General features: G+C 44.5%; 1 protein-coding gene across 23 annotated transcripts in view; it reads right to left on the bottom strand.

Annotated features, from left to right (window-relative positions):
- ATXN1 (ataxin 1) overlaps positions 1-18,608 on the bottom strand; it is a 422,279-nt gene that overhangs the window by 176,757 nt on the left and 226,914 nt on the right. For 21 of the 23 annotated variants that reach the window (XM_084796969.1, XM_084796962.1, XM_084796956.1 and 18 more), the window contains one exon: positions 9,156-9,219. The exons of the other annotated variants lie outside the window; for them this stretch is intronic. The gene's annotated coding sequence lies outside the window, so the exon portion shown is untranslated. The remainder of the gene's footprint in view (positions 1-9,155; positions 9,220-18,608) is intronic. 23 annotated transcript variants of the gene reach the window in all.

Genomic DNA, 18,608 nt, shown 5'->3' with positions numbered 1-18,608 from the left:
GAGTAGTCAGAGCTGCATAAAGACAGTGGGGGTGTCCTTAAGCCCTCTGTCGCCCTCACCCTTTGACCAGGACTAGACAAACTGTACCCCCTAGGAATGTAGGAGTGGCTGTGGTGACGTGGCCTTCTTGCATTCAAGTTTTCTTTTTCTTTTTTTTTTTTCTTTTTCTTTTCTTTTTTTTTTTTTTTTTGAGGAAGGGTTACACAGAAAGATGTGAATGAAGAGACCTGGGAATCACGGTGGAAGCCAAAGGCTTTTTCGGGGAAGGAAGTAGTATTTGCTGGGTTCCTTTCCTTCCAGACAGGCTCTCGGAAGTTTGTGCAATAGCTGGGAAAGCATTTGGGGTATACAGAGCTTCTTCACATGTGACGCCTTCAGCTCCTGAATTGAGAAGACGTATGAAACACCCGGTAGCCTGTTTATCCTTGTACAACAGCGGATGTTCCCTCAAACAAAATCTGTCAGGACGGAGACTCCTGCTCACACTAATGGGAAGTGATCACAGCCCCACAGTTCTTTGGTAGTTTACTCCAAAGCCTATTCCAGCTTTCCTTTCTAGGCAAAGTACATCAAAAGGGTATTGCTGTCACATGAAATTCGAAATGTTTAGTGCCTCTAGTACTAGCAAGAACCTATAGGGAGAGGGGAAGAGAACATTAAAGCTGGCTCCCGCCCTCTTCCCTTCCACACAATACATAACAATCTATAAATAGCCTTGCCTGTCTCTTCAAATATACACCTCCTCCTCTGGAGAGAGGCCTCTGAACATTTTGTTGTTTCAAAAGAATGTTACACACACACACACACACACACACACACACACACACACACACACACTCAAGTAATTTCACAGAGACCTCGGAACAATTTGTTGTGTCAAAAGAATGTTATACACACATAAACACAAACACACTCAAGTGGTTTCACAGAGACCTCTGAACCTTTTGTTGTTTCAAAAGAATTTTATACACACACACACACACACACACACACACACACACACACACACGTGGTTTCAGAGACTCCTGAACAGCTTTCTGTTTCAAAGGAATTTCACACACACACACACACACACCACGCACACACACCACAGTTTGATCCTAATCTTTGGGAAGTTTTAGAAGGAAAGGGTAAATGAAATACTGAGCACAAGGCCTGACTCTGTCTGTGAGTATCTCTAGATTCTTCTAGAGAAGCCTCAAGTGCAAGTGACACTATTATTAAAATAATCTTACCAAAAAACCCCACCCTATGATACTTGACTGCCATGCAGGCTTCTAAGGCATAGTTCTCTCTCATTCCCTAGTCTCTCCTTGTTTACTGTTTTGGTTACTAACACTTTGCAGACGCTCCCTAACTCTGAGCAGCACTCACTCTACAGCAGTCTTCAGTGTCTCATTTTGCCAGCCTTCTCAGAGGGTCCTTGTCTCTTTTTTTTGCCACCATCTCAAGTTCCTGGGCTCCCTGAGATACAGTTGCCTATATCACCAGCCTGTCAATTTCCAAGTCAGGACTCTCCCTACCATACTGGCCTATCCCCTCCAAACAGAGAAGGAGCAAGACCCTCTCCATCACTACTTCCCACAGAGCAAAAGTGAACAAACAAGTTTCCCTAATCTCGAGGTGTGGGGAAAAAAAACCCAAGCTCAGGTCCCAAGACTACCCTCTACTCCACACTTCACACCCTACTCTCAAGCCATAGGTCATTTTACGTGTGCTATCGGCTAGCCAGCTATAATTGGGGTTCTTCTACCTACTCCTTGTGTTTGATTACTTTGACAGAATGGCTCATAGAATTTGAGGGAATAATTGTCCAGTTTATCACCTTTTTCTCATGTATTTGCGTGCTGTGTGGGTGCATGGCCACACATGAATGTGTGTGGGTGGACTTGTATGCCTGTGTGTGGAGGTTGATGCTAGTGGCTCTCCACGATGGATGGCTTGCCACTTTATTCACCGAAGCTGGGGCTCCTAGCTAAGCTCATAGATAAAGCTAGCGCACACCACCAGTTTGCTCTGAGGATCTACTGTCTTAGCCTTCTGAGTTCTGGAATTGCAGGTGGACCACCTTGCTCACCTGACATTCACATGCGTTCTGGGCATCTGTGCTCTGTTCCCATGCTTGTACATCAAACACTTTAACCACCAAGCGACCCAGTTTTCTCTCTCTCTCTCTCTCTCTCTCTCTCTCTCTCTCTCTCTCTCTCTCTCTCTCTCTCATCAATCATCTATCATCTATCTATATACCTATCAATCATCTTTATTATCTCTATCATCTATTACCTATCATCATCTATCTATTAGTTATTTGTTATCTATCTACCATCCATCTATCTATTATCTATCTATTTACTATCTATCTACTATCTATCATCTATTTATCTTAAATGAAGGCTATTACAAAGGTCCAGATGAAGACATGTAAAGAGGCAGATAGAGGGGAGGGCAGCAGAGCCACCAGGCCCATTGCATGTAGTGCAGGGTACCCCTTTCTCTCCAGGAACTCTACACGTCCTTTGTTGATGTAAGCATTGCTCTGCACAAGTGTGGTCCTTCCAGAGGGTCCTTCCTGAGAAACTGGAGCTTAACACTGCTTACCCTCAAGTCCCCAGGATGCGTGTGCATGTGTCAGATGGCCCACTGAAGGGGGAGATGGTGCGATGTGAATGGAATCATGAGAACACTTTGGATAACTTTACTGAATTGTGTTTCTGAAATGAGGATGAATTCAACCTCATTCCGAAGGCACAAGGCTAGAAAGAAAGAGAAGCTGACACGATGTAACACATGGGGTTGATCCTTAGACTATTTAGACATCTATGTAATGAAGTAGGGAGTGTGAAAGGCTAGTCCTTTATAAGGAGCTCAGCTTCCAACTAACTTGGGTTTAATTTTCCCATATCCTAGGATCAACTAGTCACCATGGCTAATTAACCAACTTTAGCCTTGCAATTTATATTACTGCTTTAAATTTTACTAAATATCTTTGAGCCAGGCCTCACTTTACCAAGCCCATAACTGCTATGATTCTTCTAGAAATATGTGTCAATTCACTATTATGTTCATCCTGTCACCCATAGTTCTTGAGTACCTATCGTGTGCCAGAGGACAGGACTGGAACACAGTGAGCTGTCTCAAAATCTAAACTCAGCGCTCAGAGATACAGCGGGTGCCGAGCGAACCTTCAATGCTATGCCTTTGAAGCATTTAATTGCATAAGCAAATCTCTGGTTTTCTTCTCTTTCCTGTGATCATGAAGGGGCCTGCAGATGGTCAGAAGAAAAATATTGGAACTTTGCCTGGAGCACAATCATCTAGGAGAGCCACCACTTAAGTGACACAATATGAGCGACGAATGGACCTTTATTGTGTGGAGCCACCAGGAGTTTAGGCTTGACTGTTTCTGACACAAAACTGTATCCTTCCCTGACTAATACAATAGCTTCCATTTGCTCTATTATCATTCGCTTGGCAATGAATCTGTGAATAATACCTAGTGACAGTTCTGCAACCGGCTGCCTTTTATTCCTTTTCATTTCTTTGATATTGCCTGTAATCGTGCCTTGCCTCTTCACCTAGTCTAGGGCGGCATGAAGGCTGTGACCTTGGCTCTGACTTTTGGAATCCTCTTTACCCTCTAACTCTCTTCCCTTCTTTCCCTGACTCTCTCCCCAAACTCAAGAGTGAGCTTTGCACAAACCAACTGCCTGTTGTTTACTTGGCACAGTTTCAAATGCTGAGATACAGTAGACAATGAGACTGGCAGGCCTTTTGTGTCACTGGGTAGAAGAGGCTAACAGGTCCCCTGAACAAACACAGTAAAAGAAACTGAGAACAGTAGGAACTGGGAGAAGGAGGTGGGATGGAGCTGGGAGGATGGTCTGCCTTGATTGGCAGGCAGAGAGTAAACCGTGCACAGGGTAGAGCACCACTCCCACTGTCTTTTAAACACCCCTGGTCCTTTCCTCTGCCTTTTCTTCTCCAAGGGCGGGAAGTCAGCCATGTGCTGGGGGCTAGAACCAAGTGTGGCCCCAGCATCTCGAGATGGAAAGCAGATTGCATTGGGTAGGAGTGATCAAGCAAACTTTGACCTCTTTCTCCTTCCCAAAGTAGGGCTCATCAGATGCAAAATGGTTCCAGTTACGAATGCTAAGGACCAGAGCACTAGGGAGGCGGTAAGTCCCTTTGGCTCTCACTCTGTAACTGTTATTAGTAGCATAAAAATTCTGGCTTCCACCTGCATTCTGCCTTTTGCCTTCTTTCCATTGGCTCAGAACTTGGGAAGAGAACTCTGGTAACTCTGTTAAGATAAAAGGTTTCATACGGAAACCTTCTCTTTCCCCAACAGACCTCAAAATTAAATTAGGAATTACCACTCTAATCTACCAGATCTGTCGCTTTAATGAAACCCCCCTTCAAATGTCTGATTTCATGGCTCCAAAGACAACTGCTTAGACTGAGAAGTTTGGCCCCAAAGGCAAATGCTGTGACAGTGAGTGTTGGTAGTGGGGTTTATCTTTGTGCCACTGCGAAACACGGTACAGGGTTCGTGGTCATGGAGTTTTTAGATACTCCTTATTTATGACTTTATAGCTACATTTAAAAACATACACCAAGAATTTCTTTTTTTTTAATTTCTTTTTTTATTATTATGTATACAGTGCTCTGCTTGCATGTACTCCTGCAAGCCAGAAGAGGGTGCCCTATCACATTACAGATGGTTATGAACCACCATGTGGTTGCTGGGAATTGAACTCAGGACCTTTGGAAGAGCAGGCGGCGCTCTTAACTGCTGAACCATCTCTCCAGCCCCAAGAATTTCTTAAATGTGTCTTTTCTTTTAAAAAACATAAATACAAAAAACAAAAACAAAAAACAAAAACTACTTGGATATATTTACACATATACATCGCAATCCTTGGGAGACAGGATGGGAATATGACATCATTGTGAAAAAAAAAAAAGATGTCATAGGTACTACCCACCAGGCTCAGTTCTGGGCATTGGAGAAATTTAGCAAGAAAGTATATGGAGGTGAGAGAGGAAGAGAGTCCTGAATCTCATACTAAAAGGCTTCCTTTCTGCCTAGAAAGAGGCTCAGACTTCCCCTAAAAGAAATGCAGAATAGGTGTCAAATGGATGGCAGAGTTTTTTTAAAAAATAGCTTTCAGAAGTTAGTTGTGGTGGCACCTATCTGTAGTCTTGGCCCTTGGGAGGCTGACATAGGACAGCCTCAAGTTTGACGTTAGCCTGTGCTACTCAAGTGGTATTAATTGTCAGCTAGACAAAGTCTAGAATCACCTGGTGGGCGGACCTTATGGGCACACCTGTGGGGGATGGTATCGGTTATACTAGCTGATGTAGGAAGACCCATCTTGACTGTGGGCAGGGCTAGGCCCTAGGCAAAGGCTTCTGGATTGTATAAAAGCAGTGGTTTTCACTGAACCTTCCTAATGCTGTGACCTTTTAATATAGTTCCTCACGTTGTGGTGACCCCTAACCATAAAATTATTTTCATTGCTATTTCATAACTGTTATTTTGCTACTGTTATGAATTGTAAATATATGATACGCAAGATATCTTGATATGGGACCCCTGTGAACCGGATGTTTGACCTCCTGAAAGGGTCGTGACCCACAGGTTGAGAACCACTGTGAAAGTGGAGGCAGCCAGGTGAGCATCAGAATGTAGGCATTCGCTGACCTTTCATTCTGACTGCAGGTAGAATGTGGTCAACTGCCTTGGGCACATGGCACCTTGACTTTCCTGCTGTGATGGACTGTATTTTGACCTATGAGCTAAAACAAACCCTTTCTTCCTCAGGATGCTTTTGTCAGAGTATTTTATCCCTGCAATGGGAAAAGAAATCGATGATAGTTACACAGTAAACCCCAGGCCAGCTGGGGATATTGTATGAGAAACTGCTGCTTTGAGAGTTTAGAGGGGAAAACACTAGTTTAAACCTAAGTGTTTCTAATGGACATGATGAAACTTCAGTTAGGATCTGTGCCTCTGGCAGAAGCTTCTGGAAGGAGAGAAATGGGTACCATTATTTCTTTACGTAGCCTTACCGTGCCCATCACATAGGTCCACAGCACGTGACATGAGCTCTCCGCCTCCCTGAGTTTTACATGGCTACCTGTCACCGCCTATCTTCCAGCCAGGAAGGGCTGACTATAGTGTACAGGAATCTCTGTCCTTGCCATGTCATTATGACAGAGCTATCACACTACAGAGATGAAGCAAAGCACACATTTCCTACTTGCTCTCCAGTGCTGAGGTTGAAAGGTTCTCAGCTCTGCTGGAGAATAATACCATGGGCTTTGCCTTCCTCCTTACCCCATTCCAGGATGGATGAGAATACAGGCAAGTGTTCAGAGCAGAGCTAGATAGCAAGGACAACAAAGTGCAGACTCCCCACGTCATCAAAGGCCTCAGGAAGGGAAAGGGCAGAGGGAGATAGGCAGGGAAACGAAGGAGGCATTATGGCAGTCCTGGATCTGCCCAGCATACATTGGCTGCTGCAAGCACTGTATTTTTTTCTGGCTGCACAGACATGTTGCTATGGAACCAAATATGTGCCACTGCCATTTGGCCTCTAGCAAATAAAGTCTCTGGGCTGGCAAGAGCACTGCACTGGATTTCCCTTAAAGGGATACCTTCTGTGGTAAGTGCTATTAGAAATTGAGTGCAGCGTTGGTCCAGTGCCCTAGCCCTTTATACAGCAAGATAGAGAACCCAGCTACTAGTATTTTACAAGTAGGACCAGTCCCTGATCTACTTTGAGTTGTTGCTTTTTATTTTGGGTGTTGGGTGGATCCCTGGGTCTTATTCCACCTACCCAGTAAGCAGGATACCACTGAGCTCCAGCATAGCCTCCTGCTTCTTCTGGGCCTAAGGACTTCCCCAAGCCCCACAAAACCATCATGGTGTCAGTTTGAATTTACTTTGCATCTAATTGGTAAATAACAAGCGGCTTATGGTATTTTACATAATTAATCCCTCTTGAATGTCAAGATCAAACTACTGAGGACTTCAGCATCAGGCCAAGTCATTACAGCTGTACTTTAGCTGTACTGCATGGGCTCTGGGGGTCCTGACTGTCCCTTTCTAGAGTTGTTCCTTTGGGTTTTGGCCATAGATCCCTGTCTAGAGCTTCATTCTTTACCCGAAGAATAATACAGAGTAGATACGGAGTTTGCCAGTTCCCCTCTTAGTTGTCCTGTATATTTAGTCTAGTCGAGATCCTGATTCTACACAGACCTTTGGATCTGGCAGAGGAGATCACACCTTCATGTCTGTGTGAGTACGTGTGTGTGTGTGTGTGTGTGTGTGTGTAGTATGTATGTATGTATGTATGTATGTATGCATTTTCTAGGACTAGGCACTGACTTTCAACTTGACAGGATTTCAAATCAACTAGGTGACACCCCTCTGAATGTATTTGGGGGGACATTTCTGGAAAGGTTTAACAGAGGAGGAAAGACTCATCCAGAATAGAGATGTCACTGTTTAATATGCTGGATTACCAGACTGAATAAAAAGGAGAGGACTGTGTGGATCTGAGCAATTGTATTCACCATCTCTACTTGCTGACTGTAAACATGATCTAAATAAGTATGTATGTCATGATTTTCTATATAGGGTTGTTGAAAGGTGTTTAAAATCCATGTCACCAGCCACATGTTGCCATATGTATCTACTAACCACTGAAGTCCGTGCCCTCCCCAGGCCTACCAACCTGTGCTGATTCAGCAAATGGACTCCCACTTGTTTCCTAAATCTTTTTCTCCCCCTCTCTTTCAGTTTTCCAAAGAAAATAGACCAAATTTGCCCTGCTGGCTCCTCACTGCAAAACAGATGCGCTGGCCAGTCCCAACATGGGACAACGTGGTACTCCAAAAGCGGTGGTTTGGAAAGAGCGTAAAAGAAAATGTGCAATTGTATCTCTATTTAGTCTGAGTTGAAATCTCCCCCTCCCCAAAGAAGAGGTGAATTCAGTGGCTCAGGAAGCTCACTAAACTTACAGGATTCACAGAGCCCTTCATGGATTACATAAGCAAGAAGCAACTGATGAGAGACTTCTCAGTAGTTCTAAATCACCTGCAAGATGGGCAGGGAGCTCTGTGGATGAAGCTTTTGTGTTGTCACCCATGTTGGCATGGCTTTCTGGTGATACAGCTGCTAGTCACCTTTCTGTAACCCAGCAAACCCATTGGTCCACTAAGCTGAATGTGTGTGTGTGTGTGTGTGTGTGTGGTGTGTGTGTGTGTGTGTGTGTGTGTGTGTGTGTGTATTCACTTTTTACAATGTCATTTCTGCCCTCTCTATGATAAGCAGATATTTGCTGGCATATTCCTAGACAGAATCATGCAACCCATGCCCATGCCAATGAGGTCCACATCAGATGGTGTCTGGGCGCACCTACTCTGTCAACCCTTGTTGGTAACATGGCAACTCTGAAGTCAAACAGACTACTTTAGCATTTACATTAGGGTAGTAGGCCATTATTATTATCTTTATTTCAATTGAATTATATAAGTCAGTCTATACCCTTTGAAATAAACTGTGGGTTTAAAAACTGTCACCCCTCCACAGGACCACATAGCTAACAGTCCAATGCTGTTCTCACCCTCCTGGCTCTGCTACTATCTATGAGGTCATGGGTCTCTTGGAGCCCACTGGGCCCCAGCTATCTAATCTGCACACAGGGACTTTCCTGGATAGCCCGGGAGGTCCCACTGAGTGCTCATAACCAATTGTTCTTTCTCATGGCACTCATAAAACATAGCCATGGGAACCAGACAGAAAGTCTCCCCTTGCCCACAGCCTTACGTCTGCACACCAGTCACTGAAGGAAAGACACTTCGCTGTTGACCTCTCTGCAAACTGGACAAAGTGACAGCAGCCATGAGGGCGGCTCATGAGAGGAAGCAAGGGGACAGCAAGAAGCACTAGAGAAAAAGCTTTGAGTAAAATCATCTTTCTTAGCAGTGACCCAGGCAAATGAGGTAGAGGACAGAAAAGGCGTGCTGACTCCAAGCCTGAGAAGACTTCTCGAGCTTGCCTGGTATCAAATGCTTGATCTTGGAGCCCCGTTGTATCAAATACCATTTTGACGTGGAAAAAAAAATAGACTTAAAAGCTCACTCACCCTCTGCCAACAGTAGGTTTGTTTCTTCTCAAGAAGAAAAATTTGGTCTATTTTCTTTGGAAAACTGAAAGAGAGGCGGGGGGAAGAAGATTTAGGAAACAAGTGGGAGCCCATTTGCTGAATCAGCACAGGTTGGTAGGCCTGGGGAGGGCACGGACTTTAGTGGTTAGTAGATACATATGGTGATATGTGGCTGGCGATATGGATTTTAAACAGCTTTCAGCAACCCATAGACAGAAAATCATGACCTACATACTTATTTGGCATGAGTTATATAACCTTTAATGCAAGGCATATATGTTGTGGTACGTGGAAAATACATTTTGGGGGTCTCTTAAAGCTTCCCACTCTCTTCAGTCACTTTATTTTGTTCTTTCCTCAAAGCGCCACACCCTTAAGTCCAGAGCCACAGCCATCCACGACTACACTTACTAGGGAACACAGACTGGGCAGGAAGTGATGGAGGCCTCCTTTTAAGGCCACTTGAGTAACATGCTGCAGAGGCTACTGTCTCAAGTGCTGCTTGGTCCAATCAGCTGTGGGGAGAACCAAGATGATGCTAGTGTTTGGCCAGAGGCAGGCTGAACGATCGCAGGGAAAGCACAAGAAGTTCAGCTCCATGACAGCTCAAGAGTTTTAAAAGTCTCCAGAGATTTTGAACGGGTCTCTATGGGTCTAGAGGGGATGTGAGTCGAAGCTATCCCAGCAGGTTCCATATCATCCCAGTCTTGAGTCCATCCCAACCTCTTCCTGCCCATTTCTTAAGAGTCAGCAGGTGGCGAGAGAGGCCAAGAGGCCGAGAGGCCTTGAGGCCAGGAGGCCAGGAGGCCAGGAGGCCAAGAGGCCATGTGCAGAGTTTTTGCTAAGGGTGCCCCACCAGCCTAAAGGTGGGTTCTCAGATTTGGAAAGGCCTGCCTCAGCACGTCTGAGAGAAGTCTCTGCATGCCCAGGTGGCACCCACCCCACAACTCTGTCAGTCAGTCCCAGACTATGCCATCTATGGTGTGATTTCAGCTGATGAGGGGAACAAGGCCTAACAGAAAAGATGGCCAGAGACAGTAGCAGAAATGGACTCCAGTACAGCCCACCAACACCTCCGACAAGGTCTTTAAAAGTAACACATTATAATTCACTCTCGCACGAAGAGCCGGCCCTTTTATCCTCAAGATGGTCCAGATGTCGACAAGGACCGAGAAAGCAAAGTTTCGAGCCAGCCCAAGTGTGCTCCTCAGCCCCGTCACCCCTAGCTGAGTGATTCCAGCCATGGGAGCCCTCTGAGTTTTCCTTGTCTACATAATGGCAGCGATCAGACCAGCCTTTCTGTAAGTCTTACCTCAGCACAAGGCACGCAGGGGAGACAGTAAAAAGATCGGCCTTGACTACCCTTTAGCTCGACACATTTATGTGTCTGTAAACAAGAGGGGAGCCGTAGAGAGGCTTTTAGATTCTGCCTAGATTCGAGAAGCTGCACTGCACTGACCTCCCAATCTAATGAGACAAATGAGAACAAAATAAAATTGTTTACTGCAGAACAAGTAGATGATATAGATGCGGATGGAGGAGGGTGGTGGCGGGGAGAAGACAGCCAAGGAACAGAAATCAGAAAAAGTTCCACTCAGAACCAGTATAAATATTTTCCCTTACACTCTAGTTTCTTTTCAACTCCCATGCATACATACAAGCATTTGAAATAGAAATAAACCCCATACATGCATATATAACTTGGTTTAATGTATTTTTAGGGTTTTCATATCATCATTTTGCCAACTGATGTTTTTATAGCTGATATACTAAAACCCTCTTTTAACATCAAAAAGTTTATCTATATCATATTTTTTTTTTGGAGACAGGCTATTTGGTAGCCCAGGCTAGCTTTGACCTTGGTAGATAGACGAGAATGACCTTGTCTGCCTCCACCTCTAGAGTACAACAATTACAGGCCACTCCACCCAGTTTGTTCAGTTCTAGAGATCAAGCCCAGGGTCTCATGCATGCTAGACAAGCATTCCATCACAGTCTGAGCCTTATATGAGAGAGAGAGAGAGAAAAAAAAAAGACTGCAAGAGTATTGCTTTGGAAGAATGAGACAATAAATATTTACTTGTTGAACGTATAGAATCTGCCCAAGTATTCACATTTATCAGAAATGACTGCACACCAACGGCAGTATGTGTCTTCTCTCTCTCTCTCTCTCCTCTGTTTCTCAAGATTGGGAAAGGCAGATTGCTTAAATATAGTAAGTTTTAACAGCAAAAACTTGTTTGGGTTTGAGTGGGTGAGCGCAGAAGAATACAAACTGGCACATATACCGTGGGGAATGAAATCACAGCTCACAATTTCCAGCGAGCAGCTAGAAGGTGTTAAAAGGGGACCAGAGATGACAGGCAAAGGGGATGCTAGCATTAAGTAAATGTCGCTGTTTATCACCAAAGCATGGCAGACAGACTTCATGATATGGACAAAGGGAATTGAATTCTACAGAGTTCCGAGTGGCCCTAGAAATTCATTCTCACTATTTGGAGCTCAAAAACCCCGAGAAAGAGACTTTGGAACATGCCACACCAAGGCATCAAATGCAGGACTGTTTGTGAAATGCCAGTGCTTCTGGTCTAATTTCTCTCTCAAAGAGAATAGTTGATTTGATAAAACCTAAACAAGGTGGTCACAGGAGTCATGCCCCATGATGGCCTCTGGTTTATGGAGGCTGTGCCACAACCACAACAATGATCAGCCACATTTCAGACAAAGGCCACTTTGCAGAGAGGCTGGGGGAGTAAGAATATGGCCCCACAGTTGTCCAAGGGCGTGGTGACATTTCCCCCAGTGCAGTCAGTTAGGCAATATTCCTTACACTGTTACCACCAGGAGGTAAGACTAGAGGGTGAGGGATTTGCAGGGAGCAGCAGAGAAGATGGGGGTATGCCGAGACCCTGAAAAAAATCTGGAGAAGCACCTAATGAGAAATAAAGTTTTATTGGTGAAACCAGAGTCCACCCAGGAGATGACAAGTGACAGCCAATGGCATGAATGAATCCCTTCTAACATATGTATGATGGGTCATTCGTACAGTCTTCTGAGTAGGACAAAGAAGTCCCTAGGGCATGAGAACTGAGTCAAGTCATGGTAGTCCTGTGAGCACATTTCCAGGAAGGGTTCACTTGTGGGGAGAAGACACACCCTGAACGCGGATGACACCATTCTGCAAGCTTGGGTCTTGGCTGGGACTCAAGGGAATAACAAAGAAATCAACTGAGGACCCAATCGTAACTCCCGCCCCCACCGCATTTGAGGAAGTAACCTCACACTCCTGAGGCCACATCCAAGAGCATCTCCCTGCTCTGGTGGCTGAACTCTCAAACTGTGAGCCTGATGGAAGCCCTTCTCCCTGAAGTTGCTTCTTGTGAGGTATTTGATCACAGCAAAGAGAAAAGTGAGTGACAGTTCTTCCTCTCAGTGGTTCACCCCTGTTTAAGCTATTGCAAGCTGAGCAGCAATTCCTGGTGGTGAATCTCCATCTTGAAGAGACCTCTATTCTTCTATTTTGACCAAAATGAGGTGGTGAGAACACAGACACTGAACTGTATACCCAAGAGCCTCACCGTAACAATGCACACCAGGATTTACCGCATCATGGGACATGATCTGAATTGCTTGCCACAAGTCTTAGATGGGTACAATCTAGGAGCCGGTAATGTGTTTCCAGTGGGGAACTTCTAACAGGGACGGAGGTTTGCTGTGCTCAGTTTACTTTCTCAGGGACAGAGCAGCAGATGGTCAGGTCCCCTGTGCATTATATAATGACCCTTCTGCGCATTCAAAGCTGAATTATATACGCAGACTACAGTTTGCCTTCAAAGTGGTCTTCAAATGCGTTGAAGGCTATGTAGGATGGGTCCTACCACATCTGGTCTCTGCAGACCCAGCCAAATAAAACTGTGATGTCACAGTCCAAGATGCTCAGAGTCCAAGATGCTATGTCTCTGACCTTGTCGGGAAACTGCTGGTGTGATGTGCTCCACAACTGCAGGGAGTTTGGGGGCTGCTGACTTTTTGAAGCACCATCTGGCATCTGCTGTACTAGGGACTTTAAATGTCCTTAAAGGCCCTAAGGTTAAAGGATTGGTCACCAGGGAGGCGATAGAGCCTGAAGATGCAGGGAAACAAACAAACAAACAAAAGTCCTTAGGTCCTGGTGTGTGCCCTAGGAAGGGACTCCAGGACCCTCCTTTTCCCTTCTTTGCTCCTTGGCTGTGAGGTTAGTGGACCAGCTCATCTATATGCTCCCACCATGAGGGTCTGAGTTGCCACAGGTCCAAAAAGGACATAACTGATCATGGATTGAAACCTCCAAAACTGTGAGCCAGCCTAAACTTGTTCTCTTTATATGTTATCTTGAAAGTACAATATAGCAATAGAAAGTTGACATAGTATCTCATATCGTCTGAGCAAGCATCAAAGTCCTTAATACTGACCATTACCATTTAATAAGCAGCTGATTTCTGCTGACAAAATTCAACTGTCCTAAAAAAAATATTTCAGCTCTCTAAGTAAGTTCTATTAGCCTTACTGTACAGAGAAGCGAAACAGGGCTCTAGAAAAGTGGCCTATCTGGACCACATAACACATAAGTGACAAAGCTAAGTTTCTCAGTTTCATGACCAAAGGGAAAAGCTGAGCTCCCCAGCTCCCTGCACATATATACACATATGTATATATTTTGAATAGTCAAGTCTGCACACACTAGAATTCTGTCAGACACAAAAAGAGCCAGCTGCCACTAAGTCAGCAGACAGTCCTTTTCCAGGTAAGTATTTTCAAGGGTAGGCAAACAATAGTGGCACAGTACTTACTCACAGTGCTCAGCAAAGAGTCTCCCCTTAGCAGCCCAATGGGTGCTAGGCAAGCTCTTCAGGCAGTACAACGGGCCCAAAGTGCTGACAGTTGCATCAACACAAAATGTAGCCCTGGCAAGTGAGTCTAACAATTACTGTGCATCACTCTGATTATGAGCCACAAGCATGCAATCAGCAGTGGAGAGACGGCCCTAAACAATCTTCATCAGCATTTACTTCAGTTATCAAAGCGTGGTGGAGAAGCGCACTTTCATCCGACCTAAGCGCAATGCTAATGACCCAAACACATAAGAATGGTAACAGTTCGAGAACACTAGCCACGGTGGGGGCCACAGGATATAATGGGTGGATTTTAGTTCATTTAATTCTTTCATTTATTACCTGAGGGTAAATAAATATTATTTATGTGTTTCTCATCTAGTAGGTCAATTCATATAGGCAAACCAATTTGAATTGAATAAAGATTTAAATCAGCTTTACAGATTCCCTAGGCTGTATGACATGCACGTTCCTAGAAGGACTTTGATATCCCCTGCTAAATTTTTGTAAGTGTTCCCTTAAATTATGGTCCAGCTCTGATAGCCTAAGGTTCCTAGTATTTATTTCTATAATCCCCTATATTCCCATTTCCTAGGCACTCAGTGCCTGCCCTTTACAGTACATACTGAACAACCTGCAGGAAGGAATGTATTTGACGGTACTAAAATAAAAAGCTGTGTGCTTCCTGAATCCAAAGATGACTTCAAGTAAGAGATGCCACTAGCTTCTCACAGGGAGACTTCCAAATTGTGAAACTTGTCTAACCTCCAAAAGATGATTGTTAATATATGCTGAGAATTAGAGAAGCTGTGTTTTTAGGGTGAGCACTCCCTCCTTCCCTCCCTCCCTCCCTCCCTGCCTCCCTCCCTCTCTCTCTCTCTCTCTTTGCCCTCCTCTCTCTCTTACACACACACACATACACACACACTCCAAGATACAATTGCTGTTGTACTGATTACAGAAGCCTATTTTCAAAGGCTGCCATCCCACCATCACTCTATTTCTAATGCTACCATTTAAAACTCAAGCTGGAAATGGTATTTTGGGATTATTTTGAAAGAAAAGTAACTAAAAAGTCACTATATATATCTATCCAGATCTGGAAGAAATAGTAATTATTATACTGTCACCTGAGGTCAAGTGTGTGTGGTTTACCACTCCTGGTCCGTTAGTGATCAAAAAGGTTTGGAAGGTGGAGTATTATGTTAGGCTACGGGTACTGAGATGTATTAATTGATGATACATGATTTGGAAGGAAGAGACTGAGACAGGGCATCACGTAGCTTAGGCCAGCCTCAAGCTCACTATACTAACAGAGGCTGGTCTTGAACTCCTGATCCTCTTGCCCTCAACTCCCTAATTCTGCAGCACCACCAAGAACACATGTGTACACACACATGAACATACATGATCTTATTCTACATTTCATTTAGTATTAATAACATTCTTGATTTCTGTCTTTAGCCTTTTTTACAAATACCTTCTCCCTCCAGCAGGGAAAAGAGTGACTGCCGCTATTACGTTGTCATCAGGCTGTTAAGGGACAGGCAGTTGGCCAACGCTTATTAATTAGTAAAAGCCACCAGTAGCCATGGCATTGGACTCTGTGGAGCCTGGGACTTCATTCAAACCCCTCAATTGTCTTTGTTGCCTGGATGGATTTTAGCTCTTGTACTCTCCACATTTGATGACACATCACCACCTTCCTAGTCAATAAACATCTCAGCTGAAGGCACACTTGTAACAGTCCACGTCTTGTGTGCTTCCATGAACGTACTCTGTCTTATGTTCTTCTCTGGTCTTAGTTACCTTTCTGTTTTTTCCTTCATTAATTGTTTAATTTCTTTTAAAAAAATGTTTCTGTTAGCCTATATTAATTGTACATAATAATGGGTTTCAATATACCATTTTCATACATGTACATAATACACTTTATTAATATTCATCTCCTGGTTACCCTCTCTGTGTAGCCTTGGCTGTCCTGGACTTACTTTGTAGACCAGGCTGGAACCTAAATTCATAGCAATACACTTGCCTTTGCTCCCTGAGTGCTGGCATTAAAAGGTGCGCCACCACACCCAGGTCTTAATTACCCTCTCTTGCCCATCTCTCCTCTCCTTCTTTAGGTAAATAAAAAGTCAAATTTTTATTTACTTGTTTATTTTGGTGACCTGTAATGCTTTCCACATGTGAGTCAGTGTCTCATGCTATAGCCCAGGCTGCCCCAGAACTTACTATACAGCCCAGGCTGACCTCATCCTGGTATCTGTGCTTTGGCTTCCATCTCCTGAATGCTGAGCTTACAGCCTGAGCCACCATGCCTGGCTACTTTTGTGCTTATTTACTTATGCATTTGTTTTTCCAGACAGGGCCTCACTGAGCAGTCCTGTCTAGCCTAGAACTATGCAAAGCAGGTTCTGATCCTCTTGACCCTGTTGATGAGTGCTGAGATCTCAGAAATGTGGCATGATGGAAGGCTGGGCCTTTTTAGTGTTGATACAAAGACTCCCTTTGAGGTAGGAGCTAATGAGACGATATGGGAAAGGCATGCCCCTTCTGATCTCATTATCAGGTTGTTATTATCTTTTATAAAAGTCAAAGCCAAAGTCTAGGGCTGGAGAATTGGCTCGTTGGTAGAGCCCTTGCTCAGCATGTAGGAGGATCAATCCCCTTTACCACAAAACAAAGATCAAGTAAATTCAGGCCATTGTAAGCATGCACAGTCTTTGGGCTTAGATGCTTGACAAGCTTATTAGCACCCCCAAATGTTAAAGCTGTCTCCTTGCTATTCAACCCAGCAAATTATTGGCCTTGCCAACTGCCAGAGGATACAAGTGTTGACTTCTGCCAATGTGATGTCATCCAGGCTGAAAGCCAACTCAGCTTGCTTCAGAGAAGGGCTCCAGAGCACGAGGAGTTGCATATTAGGATGATTTCAAAACCAGAGCGCAAGTATGACACAGTCAAAAAAAACCCCATACTTGTGATTTGGGGAGTAAAAAATATATTCCTACTGGTATTTGCCAGTAGTACTAAATGCTAAAATGTTGATTGCAGCCTAGTGAGTCCCAATTAACTGTCCTTATGTATCCTTTCCCGTCTCCTACACCAGCCTTTACCTGCCACCCACTGGAAGGCTGTCCTTTGAAGCCTTCTGCCTCTTCCAGCACGGATGAGGCCAGGCTGGGACAGCAGAAGTGATGCCAGATAGTCCAGGGGGCTCTTCTCAAAGCTGCTGTGGTGATGCAGATTAAAGGGCCTACTGTGCCTTCCAAGGCCCCTTCCTTGATTATCTTTCCTATGCTAAACAGTTTTTCCTTTCCTTTCTTTCTTTATTTTTATTTTTATTTTTATTTTTATTTTTATTTTTTTAGTTCTGCCCAGGATAAGGAGGGAAAGGAAAGAGGGAGAGAGGAAAGGGGGAAGGGAGGGAGAAGGGAGAGAGAGAGACAGAGAGACAGAGAGACAGAGAGAAGGAGAAAGAGAGAGAGAAAGAGACAGGGAGAGGGACCAGGTGAGGGAGAGGGATGGAAGAGGGAGGAAAAAGAAACGTAAGGAAAAGAAGAGAAAAGGAAAAAGAAGAAAGCAGGAAAATTATCCATTAGCTCCAAGGTCCAAGCATTCCCCTCTCAACTTCATACTGACAATGATACTATACAGTCATGGCGGTTTAGAGGAAAATTGGAATCTAATGAGAAAAGATAAGAAAGGAGCACAGATCAAGGGACTCCTGAAAATCAGCCCCAAATAGTGCTGCCAAGACCTAGGGGTTCTCAGAGCTTATTAATACAAACTGCCTCTCACCTCGGGGGCATGTGAAGCGGTCATTTCTTTAAAACTATTAGTCACCCTTGCACTGATTTACCTCTAGACAAGGGCATTCTGTAACCAGGGATCTGTCTATATGGTTTTGTCACCTGATAGGCCTCAAGGTCAGCAAGTAGTGTAACGTGATAAGGATGACCTCACCCACCCACTATAGCACAGCGGTGTCACTGATCGATACAGGAGCTCCGTGCAACATCCACCAAGCCTTCTCCAGGAAGTTTCCTGCACAGATCAGAAACAAATTATACCCTTAAAGGCAGATGACACACCAAGACAGAAGGATGCTTTCTGCAAGTAGCTCCTTTGTTCTGTTTGAGGGGTGCCAATCCAACTCGGGAGAGAATCGAGAATCCATGTGAGGGAAGGCTGGGGAGGGTGCTTTCTTTTCTCTCCCTGAAGCCTCCCTCACCTTTCCACTGGAGTGCCTGGGGGTTTGCTCCTCATCACACCACAGAGCCAGGTGTGGCAAGGTGCTCCCGCAATCCTAGGATGTGGCAGGTGAAGACAGGAGTATTAGAAGTTCACAGAAACCTCTGGCTGCCTTGTGAATTTGAGGCCAACCTGGGATACATGAGACTCTGTCTCAGAAAAAGAATATATGTGTGTGTGTGTGTGTGTGTGTGTGTGTGTGTGTGTGTGTGTAAAGTAAAACCTCAAATGACTGCCATGCTGATCACTAAGAAACAGAGGCCTGCTTTAAAATGTGCTCCACGGTCATTGACCTCCATTACAA

The sequence above is a fragment of the Acomys minous genome (assembly GCF_964271855.1).
Source record: "Acomys minous genome assembly, chromosome: 9".
Classification (NCBI taxonomy): domain Eukaryota; kingdom Metazoa; phylum Chordata; class Mammalia; order Rodentia; family Muridae; genus Acomys; species Acomys minous.
Note: the sequence above shows the minus strand (reverse complement) of the source record. Positions and strands in the feature narration are given on the sequence as shown.